Raw genomic sequence first — 9,066 nt, 5'->3', positions numbered from 1 at the left:
TTCTGTACGACATCTATTGCACGTCTGTCCGTCCTGGAAGAGGGATCCCTCCTCAGTTGCTCTTCCTGAGGTTTCTACCGTTTTTTTCCCTGTTAAAGGGTTTTTTTTGGGGAGTTTTTCCTTATCCGCTGCGAGGGTCATAAGGACAGAGAAAATATGATTTGTGATATTGGGCTTTATAAATAAAATTGATTGATTGATTGATATTCCAACATGTTCTCACGCACAACTCATCAAATATAATAGCTTGGTCGGTGGCCCTATGTGTCAAACTATGATGTTCTGGGTACCCTCTAGTGTCACTTTTGGACACTCAGGGACGGCATGTCAGTTTTCACTCACTACACGTATACAGTGTCTTTTCAAAATAAATTTCCAATATAGATTTACTTCATTTATAGGTTTAGGCTACGAAAGTTTGGCCAGGATTAGAAAAAAGATCATGTGTGGGTTAAAATAAGTATGTCTTTTATAGCATAATGTGGAATATGTCACTGCGTAACTGATAAAGCTGAAAAAACTTTTACTTTCAGTTTCACAGCGGACACAAACAGCAGTTTCCCTGCTGAAAGTCCTGTATTTGTTACCCTCCTACCCACCCTCGGTTGCTGGGAGCATTTAATAATGATGCTGCAGGGTGCATCTTATACAGATGCTAAAAGTTGCCCTGCTGTGTTGGTAGCAGAAGCTGAGAGGGCACTAAATGTCAGTATTTGATGAGATGGAAGTGAGAACACACTGCATATTCATCTCCAATCCTTTTATGATTCGTTTAGATTTCACAGAGAAAATTATTTGATGGTCAGAGCCTCACCTGGATTCATTTGGTCTGTTCGAGCTGATGCACTGGCTACTATTACAGAAGGCCATCTCCTTTGCATACCTGGACACAAAATGACATACAGCTGTCTGAATCATTAACTGATGGCAGGCCTTAAAGGTAGGTAAAACAGTGGGTGTTTCTAAATTCACTTTTGAAAAATACTGACTAGATACTGTGCAATGAATGTCAGTTTTTTTCTTAAATATAACGTATGATTTTTCTGAGGAAGAATCTTTCACATTTAACAGCAAACATAATAAAAAAACATCCTCCATCTGTGCAACACTACCCAGCCAAATGATACTACCTACCTGGAGACAAAATTGATAGCTATGCCAGCAAGCCTGAGTCATGTTGAAATCAGGCTCACATTCCACGTCGTCCTGTGCTGCTCCTATATAATATACAGAGGCCCTTTCTAAAAGACTGTCTTTGGGGCTTCTTCTCTGTAAATGTCATCCTACTTCAGACGTCACTCTGAAAATGTCACCTCGCTACCCTTTTCATTAGCTCACCAGCTCTCTTCTCGATTATACACCATTTTCCATTAGAGGGATCACACACCCAGGGAGAGGCTCTTTCTGAGCTGTACGTACTGAAGTGTGATTGTGAGACTGAAGGGACGGCTGTTCTGGATGTTCTGGCGCTCGGGTGTTATGGTTTGATGTTGTTTGCTCAGCCATGATCACCTGTTATTGAAGATCCTCTGCTGTTTCCCACGCTGCACTGCTACAGAGAAGTGGAGGGCCGTGCACACTGTCAATCACGTCTGTAGGGAAAGAAGAAAGCTGCAATTTTGGTGTTTTTGCGTCCTTTAAGTGAAAGTTTTGAAGGTTACAGCGTGTGTTCGTTGACATCAGAGGCCTCTTGATATTTGAAATCTGTTTCAAGCATTTAGGAAATTGGTATTTTTATTTATCTTCCTTCCAGGAAAATGTATTTGGGTCAAAAACAGTGAAAGGCTGTTGTCAATCTCCGCCAACACACAAAATACTAAAGTACAATGTAGATTACATAGAATCATAGCATGTATACTTTATAATTTATATCACAATGAATTTAACGTTAAATTGTGCTTCTCAATTTCAGGTTCTTGTATTTTGGGTTTGCGCAAGAATATATTTAAATACTTTAATGTTCAAAATACACCTAATTTTTCTAACACCTGTATACACCCTCTATCCGAGACACTTCGTAATAGCGGTTCTCTCTTAAGGATCCCCTCCCGAAAAATTCAAGTCTGCTCTGATTGGTCACCATCTCCGGATTGTATGTATCTCAGTGGCTCTGCAGTCATTGCAGCAGGGGGAATGACTGTACCATGAAAAACCACCAACAAAAGCTTCTAAACCAAAATCTCCATAACGGGACATGTTTGAGAAGACTTACAATCCAAAATTTAGCAACACTGGTGACCAAGATTACATGTTTTCCTGACATTAGCATGTAGCTTTATGTAGCAGTGTTCTTACTGCCGGGGGGAATGACTGTGACATTGTATAAAATCACCATTAAAGACTTCTCAACACAACCTAATATGTTCCGGTAGGAATTGAATCCAAAATCGATGAGAAATTAGCAACATCGGCATACAAGATTACCGTTTCCTGATGTTAGCATGTGGCTACATGTAGCAGCATAGGCTATATTATTTAAAAGCTGGCAGAAGTGTGCCTGTAGCAGATGACCATATAAAGAAATCTGACCAAAGCCAACATCAGATGTATCTCCAAAGCAGAAAAACAGTTGAATATAGAGTATCCATAACAGTCTGAAGCCTGAGGTTTTTGCTTACATGGGTTACTTTTACATATGTTTACCTCATTATTTGAAGCATATAATAAAAACTAAGAAAAAGTGTACTAGTTCCGTTTAAAACTCAAATTCATGCAATATATTGTGTGGACAAAAGGAAAATTAATATCAGTGTCCAATCAACGTACCTTCTGGTTGGTCACACAAGCTTAAAATTTGTATTTAATGCCTGATATATCTTATTCGTCTGTGCCGTAGAGCTCCATTGTTGTCTGAAAACTTGCACTCACTGAGCCACAATGTTGCTATGGATGGCATGTTCCTTTATTAACATGAACACACACTGTTATTTATTTTGACTCATACATAAACTGTTCTGCTACTGGAAATTTTTACTAGCGCATCAAATATGAGTTAATCCACAGCTGAAAATAGTTCCGAACAATTGCACCATTAATCTCTGTTTGTGTGACGCTTGTTAAAAAGCACAGTGCTTTCAAGCATACTCCAGACTTAAAACATTGTCGATTTTGGTCTTATCATGAGATTTGTGACAATAAAAAATACAGCCAGCCTTGTGCTTTAAATTAGATGAAGAAATAAATCAATGCGCACCCACATACTAATTTTGAGGCATTTCTTTTTCTCAATACAAAATCTGGATACCAAATATTTTCTCCCACAAGAGACCCTATAAATGTAAAGTGGCTGGATCTTCCAAAATGAATTCAAATCACTTCATATGCGCATGTCCCATACCATCTTCTCATTACTGCAGAGTTTTTCACGTTAGTGCCCCCCTCTCTGTCAATATTAAAGCTATTATTGATGTCTGCTGTCCGTCAAAGTCAGCACCCCGCTCTCTTTTATGGGCCAAGAGTAATATTTGCTAATGAGTTGCTTTGCTGCTGCCATGGCAACAGGCCCATCGCAACAGAGTGTGAAGCAGGAGTGGCACCCCTGACACCAACCCATAAAACAAGCCACCCGGGCTGATGATCTGCGATGCATAATGCAGTGCCATAACCCTCATCCAGCCGTCTCCCTCTCTCTGTCTGTCTGTCTATTCCTCCTTCCATCTCTCACTCTCTTCAACCCCCATTTTCCCCAGTCATCCATTCAGTCTGGTTAAACCACATCTTATGGGGGCCCCTCTTTTCCCATCCTTAACCGTCTTTATCTGAAATTAGACAAAGAGACAGAAGAGGGGCAGAAGAAGAAGCTTTTTAAAAAAAAGCTTAAGTAAAAGTGAAAGTTCATGTTTGGTCATAGTGTAATTGGAAATGAAAAATGTAGGTTGTCAAGTCTGAAATTAATATGGATGCAATCCAGGGTCCAAAATGAAAACCAGCCAAGCAACAACTACAGCTAAAAATTTGTCTCTGGTGGATAATTTAGCTCATCAGGTATGTAAATCTTTAAGACAGTAACAGAGCACTGAAAAGATGACTTTCTTGTAGGCCAACCCAGAAGTAAGTGTCGTTCTAGTACCTTCCACAAAAAGCCAACAGGATTTTTTCACTGGATTGTGGATTATTGTAGAAAATAAGCTCTGTGGTAACAAACGTTTGTGACTTAGATGTTTTGTTGAGCAAAGTAATCTTCACAAGTTAGCACCACTTTGATGATTTCAAAGCATAAATGCAATCGCGAGAGGTAAAAAACTAACATTAGGCTATAACCAAACTACACTGTGGTCGCATCATTTCAACTTCATCACCACAACAAGCCTGTAAAGCTGTGTTCGGCTCGATGACGTTCCTTAGTCTCAATTAGCCTCTTGTTAGCAATCGTCTTTTTTAAGACAAGTAAAGGCTTTAGAATTTTAATTGTATGTGGTAGAACAACACATTAAGCTTGTGTAAACCACAGACCTTGCCAAAAACCCATCCAAAAAACCCACCGACTTCGAAATGCTAAAATGCTAACTCATTTCTGGGTTTTAGGACTTATTCCTGCATCACTCTATTAGAAAACCTTGGTCACTCACAATATCATCATTGATACTGTTACGAGAATGACTGATAGTTTGACTCAGGTCGTGTCTAGGCAACTTCATTCTCTAACATAGAGTGTGCAGAGAGGAAACATGGCTGGCTGGCGGTGGGGTTGTGCGTGGGGCTTACCTCTAAACAGCAACAGCGGCGAGCTCGGACGAGGCTCCCCACGAGCGGCCAGCCCAGGCGATGTCATGGCAGACAGATATTGCTCAAATTTTTATAAAAATGTTAGTCAAAACAAATAACAAAACACAAAACCGGAGGTAGTCGGCAGTCAGGTTCACAGAGCGAAAACCCAGGTGCTGTCCCCAGGTCTCTCGGTAGTGCAGTCCCCCCTCACTCTCTCTGAAGATGCTCATTATCACACCTGGACCACTGAGTTAATTGATTGCCCACTACCAGCCAGCCAGATGAGAAGGAACTAATATGTTTGCCTACCAAGAGCCTACAGCTCAACCTAACAATACATCTCACTAGCATTTGCAGCAAAGGCAGACCTCAGATCAGATGAAACGGACAGCGTATTAACAAAAGACATCCCCCTTGAACACAAATGTCAGTATGAGTAAGTATCATGCAGAAGAAAGGTGAAAACAAGGTGCACAAGCGAAAAAAATCTGAGAAGGTAGCCTACACATGTCTATGTAAACCTATTGTGATGGCACATTGTGATTTAAGTGGCTATCCCTTTAGTTTTTCAGGGTATTCTGGGGCTCTGTGACTGACATCAGAAAAAGAGAAAAGTTAATATTTAGCCGTAATGCAAGTGAATATGAAACCTGCTGCACCTAACAACTGCTGGTAAAATGTGTCTTCGGTGCGTAATAAAACAAGGTATATGGTATGAAAGTCATTCAGACAAAAACATAACAAAACCTTGGCTGCATAATGAATAGTGCTTTCAGAATGTCAACTGATTTCTGATCATAAGATGTATTTATATTATGAATTTAGGTGTTAGGTGTGATTCATCTCATTTGATTGGTTGCTGGGGCCTGGGGCTCTAGTATAAGATTTTTGCTTGTTGCCTGATGACACTTTTGGTTGACACCTTGCGTTAGTATATTATTAAGAAAAAGAAATGTTAATAGATGCTGACGCTCCATTTGGTGAGCCATCTGTGAATGTATATTTAATATTTGGGCCTGTAAAACTAGTTCAGTTGAGCAAAAAGGTAAGTTTGGACATTGATAAAATCACTCTGAGGGTCCAGCATTAAAACAAGCGTACACATGTATCTAGTCTGAAGTGTGTGTATTCATACATAACTGTGTGTGTAGACTTCATTGGAGCAGGTGAAAGATTAGGTTAACACCCAAACTCTCTGTCTGGTGCTTTAATGCAGAGCTTAATATCATTGGCCCACAGCTACAGGTTTCAGTGTCAACTCACCAACTAACCCGCAGAGACCATCTATCCAATTACACAAAGGTTGCCCTGACGCCCTTCTTGCCACGGCATGTCCAGATGACACTGCTCTCCCTCCCATCTGTCCAAGCCTACCATCGCCTCGCGAAGCAGAAGCGGCACAGATTGTGACTCTTATGTGACTTCGCAGGCACAGCGGGTCGTGATGCTTTCTCAAGCCTCAGCGGTCCTACAGTATGTCCCATATGACCCTTTCTGGATGTGAGAATACGACGATTGCGCGAATGCTCAGTTGGGTATCTCACAATCTGTGATAAATGTGTCACCATTGTACCCACTTTGCAGTCAAAACATGATTTCCCTCTTTGATATGAAATTGTAACATGGCTTGTGCATAGTGTGACAGATCCACCATCATCTCTTCAAGTTTTCAGACCAACAAATCTATATCTTATGTTCATGTATACATGAAACTGAGAGAGACAAGACTAGAGAAAACGCTTAACTTGTCTTAGTGATAAGTGATAATTTGTGTAACGCTCACTTTTGTTTTCTTGTGACATGTCTAATGAAAGGACTCACTGCTTTGGTGAAGCTTTAGTGCTAGACTTATCTGACATTACATATTTATCAAGTAGTGCTTGTGTAACCCTACTTTCTTGGTTCGTCACTCCAGTTGCAGAAAAACAACAGTACCCACTGTTTTTTGGTGAACTTTGTGATGTCTCCACCAGTGTTTGTAGTATTGAACCCAGGTGTTTTTCACCAACACTTCACAGTGTTTCCCACCTATCCACACCTTCACATAAGTATTGTTGAGAAACGTGAAGTTTCATCATATCAATAACAAAATAATACAAATGTAACAAATCTGTGGTTTGCAAAAACGTACAATGTGAAAAAAATTCTGCCTATTGGGTTGGCTTCTTTAGCCCTTCTAGTCTGTGGGTTATAAGGCAGCTACAAATTCTCTTTGAATAATCTTCTTTAATCAAACCCTGGGTTCAAAGCAGACTGACTCAGCTATTGCACATGTTACTCTGAGTCTGATACACCCACACCTTTCCCTTTGCAAATAAACTGCAGAATTACTCTTAGGTAAAGAGGATATGAAATTACAACTTAAATGTCACACACGTAAATATATAAATAAAATAAACAGAATTTGAAATATTTACCGTAGGTGTAACATGAGGTTTCAGTATGTGGTGGTTGGATCGGTCTTACTGAGAAGAAACAGCAGGCTGGAGACAGAACATTTTCTTGAGCAGCACTTTACTGTTCTCCACCATGGATTTAAGTTCCCCACACTTCAACAGCTTCACAACAGCAACACTTCCTTGTTCCAGACTAGTATGTCACTGAACTAACCAATCAAAAGCTAGGAGGACTTAAAGGGGAACTAATGTTTTTTTGACCAACTGGATCTGGATGAGCCATTTGAATTTGATGACCGCCCGTATTTATTCAAACACAGAGTACACGGACGTACACGGACGCAGAGCTCATAGAAACTGAAGAGCGGACGAGGAGAGAGAGGGAGCAGCAACAGACAGAGGAACATGTCCGAATCCAGCTAAAGGTAAACACAGACGTTCATTTCTCCTTTCCGTTATGTTGTCGGATAATTATACTAACAATCTGAGCCTATCTGTGTGAAAAAATGCACTTTTAGTGGACGAATTTTGATGTTGTTTGACGCTGTCCCAGTGCCCTATTATTTAATATAGCGCGTGCTCACGGGCTGCAGGCAGGTCAGCCCAAGCTTCGTACTGGAGAAATGTCAAATATTGAACATCCTATCACTCATTTAGACAAAAGTAGATCGGAAAATAGGGCCCAGGTTGAAAAAAACATTAGTTCCCCTTTAAATTGAGGTAAATGTGTAGAAAATCACAGAGGCAGATTTGGCAGATAATTGTCACTGTTTAAACATTAAATATTTAAATAATGAACTGTGTAAACATAAATATTTAAATATTTAAATAGTTAAATGTATAAATGTAACTGAAATATATGAAATAACTTCTGAATCGTACGCAAATTTACGTTTCTTAGAATAGCGAAGGCATGATCCGCTCTACTCTGCCTTACTCTGCCTCTGATTGGCTTACCCTGAGATTCTTACCCTAACCCTAACCAGTACCACTCCTCTTACCTAAACCTAAACAATCCAACCAATGAAGGCAACAAGTACCAGCCAATCAGAGGCAGAGTAGGGCAGGTCATGCCTTCGCTGTCCTAGGATACACAAAGTTGCACTGGACCTAATAAGTTTAGGGTTAGGGTTAGTCCAGCATAAATCCAAGTCCAACATAACAATGTGGAATTATTCCTACTAACATACACGTAGGCTAACAACATAAGTTAGCATGGTTAGCTTGAGTAATTATAACTTCAAAACTTACAGTGTGTACAGTAACTAAGGTTACATTAGCAAAAACTAAAAGGTACAATAATACATTTTTGGCTGCTAGGGGCAAAAGATATCCAAAATGAGACAACAGAAACATAGCACTGACATATCATCTTATCAACATTTGCTTTATTTTGGAGCCTTATTTTTGTCCACCTGATGAATGTTAATGCTTCTTACAGTTGCAGAGCTGAGTAACAGTTCTTCTGATCTTGGTGCTATGATGGACACTTTTCACATTACACATACACATTTAATTTACATCAGTATTAATGGATATGCGGGTTCATGGAGCTATGGCTTGGCTTTCTTTCATTTTTGTAGATGCCACTTCTTTCCACCGTCAACAAATGTGAAAGCCATTATTTCACTGTATGCTCTAAGCACTAGTGTGTTATAGTCATCAGCAATGCAGGCTTTTGTATTTTGTATCATGTCGCATCATGATTATTATTTTAAAAGCACTGGGGAAATAACTTCATTGATCTGAAATCATATTGTGCTTTGTGTGGCAAAAAAAAAAAAAAACCTGACCCAGTTTGCCATTTTGTTTTCATGAGCATCATTTTTCATTGTAGGACATAGTAATTACACTTCATGTTGTGCTCTGCGAACCCCTTTACATTAGATTCTGTTCATTAAGGGCCTTTGGTAACATTATAATGTGCAGTCATTATTGCAGGCATCATAAAACACATGCGGGT

The 9,066-nt window shown here is 39.7% G+C and overlaps 1 long non-coding RNA gene across 1 annotated transcript; it reads right to left on the bottom strand.

The window, feature by feature from the left end:
* Positions 1-814: 814 nt before the first annotated feature.
* On the bottom strand, positions 815-7,247 carry LOC126383224 (uncharacterized). Its single transcript, XR_007569116.1, has 3 exons — positions 7,125-7,247; positions 1,513-1,592; positions 815-883 (listed from the first exon to the last, which is right to left on the bottom strand). It is a non-coding gene; the product is annotated as an uncharacterized LOC126383224 (long non-coding RNA).
* Between the last annotated feature and the right edge of the window lie 1,819 nt (positions 7,248-9,066).

This window comes from Epinephelus moara, chromosome 21 (assembly GCF_006386435.1).
Source record: "Epinephelus moara isolate mb chromosome 21, YSFRI_EMoa_1.0, whole genome shotgun sequence".
In the NCBI taxonomy this organism is placed as follows: Eukaryota; Metazoa; Chordata; class Actinopteri; order Perciformes; family Serranidae; genus Epinephelus; species Epinephelus moara.
Note: the sequence above shows the minus strand (reverse complement) of the source record. Positions and strands in the feature narration are given on the sequence as shown.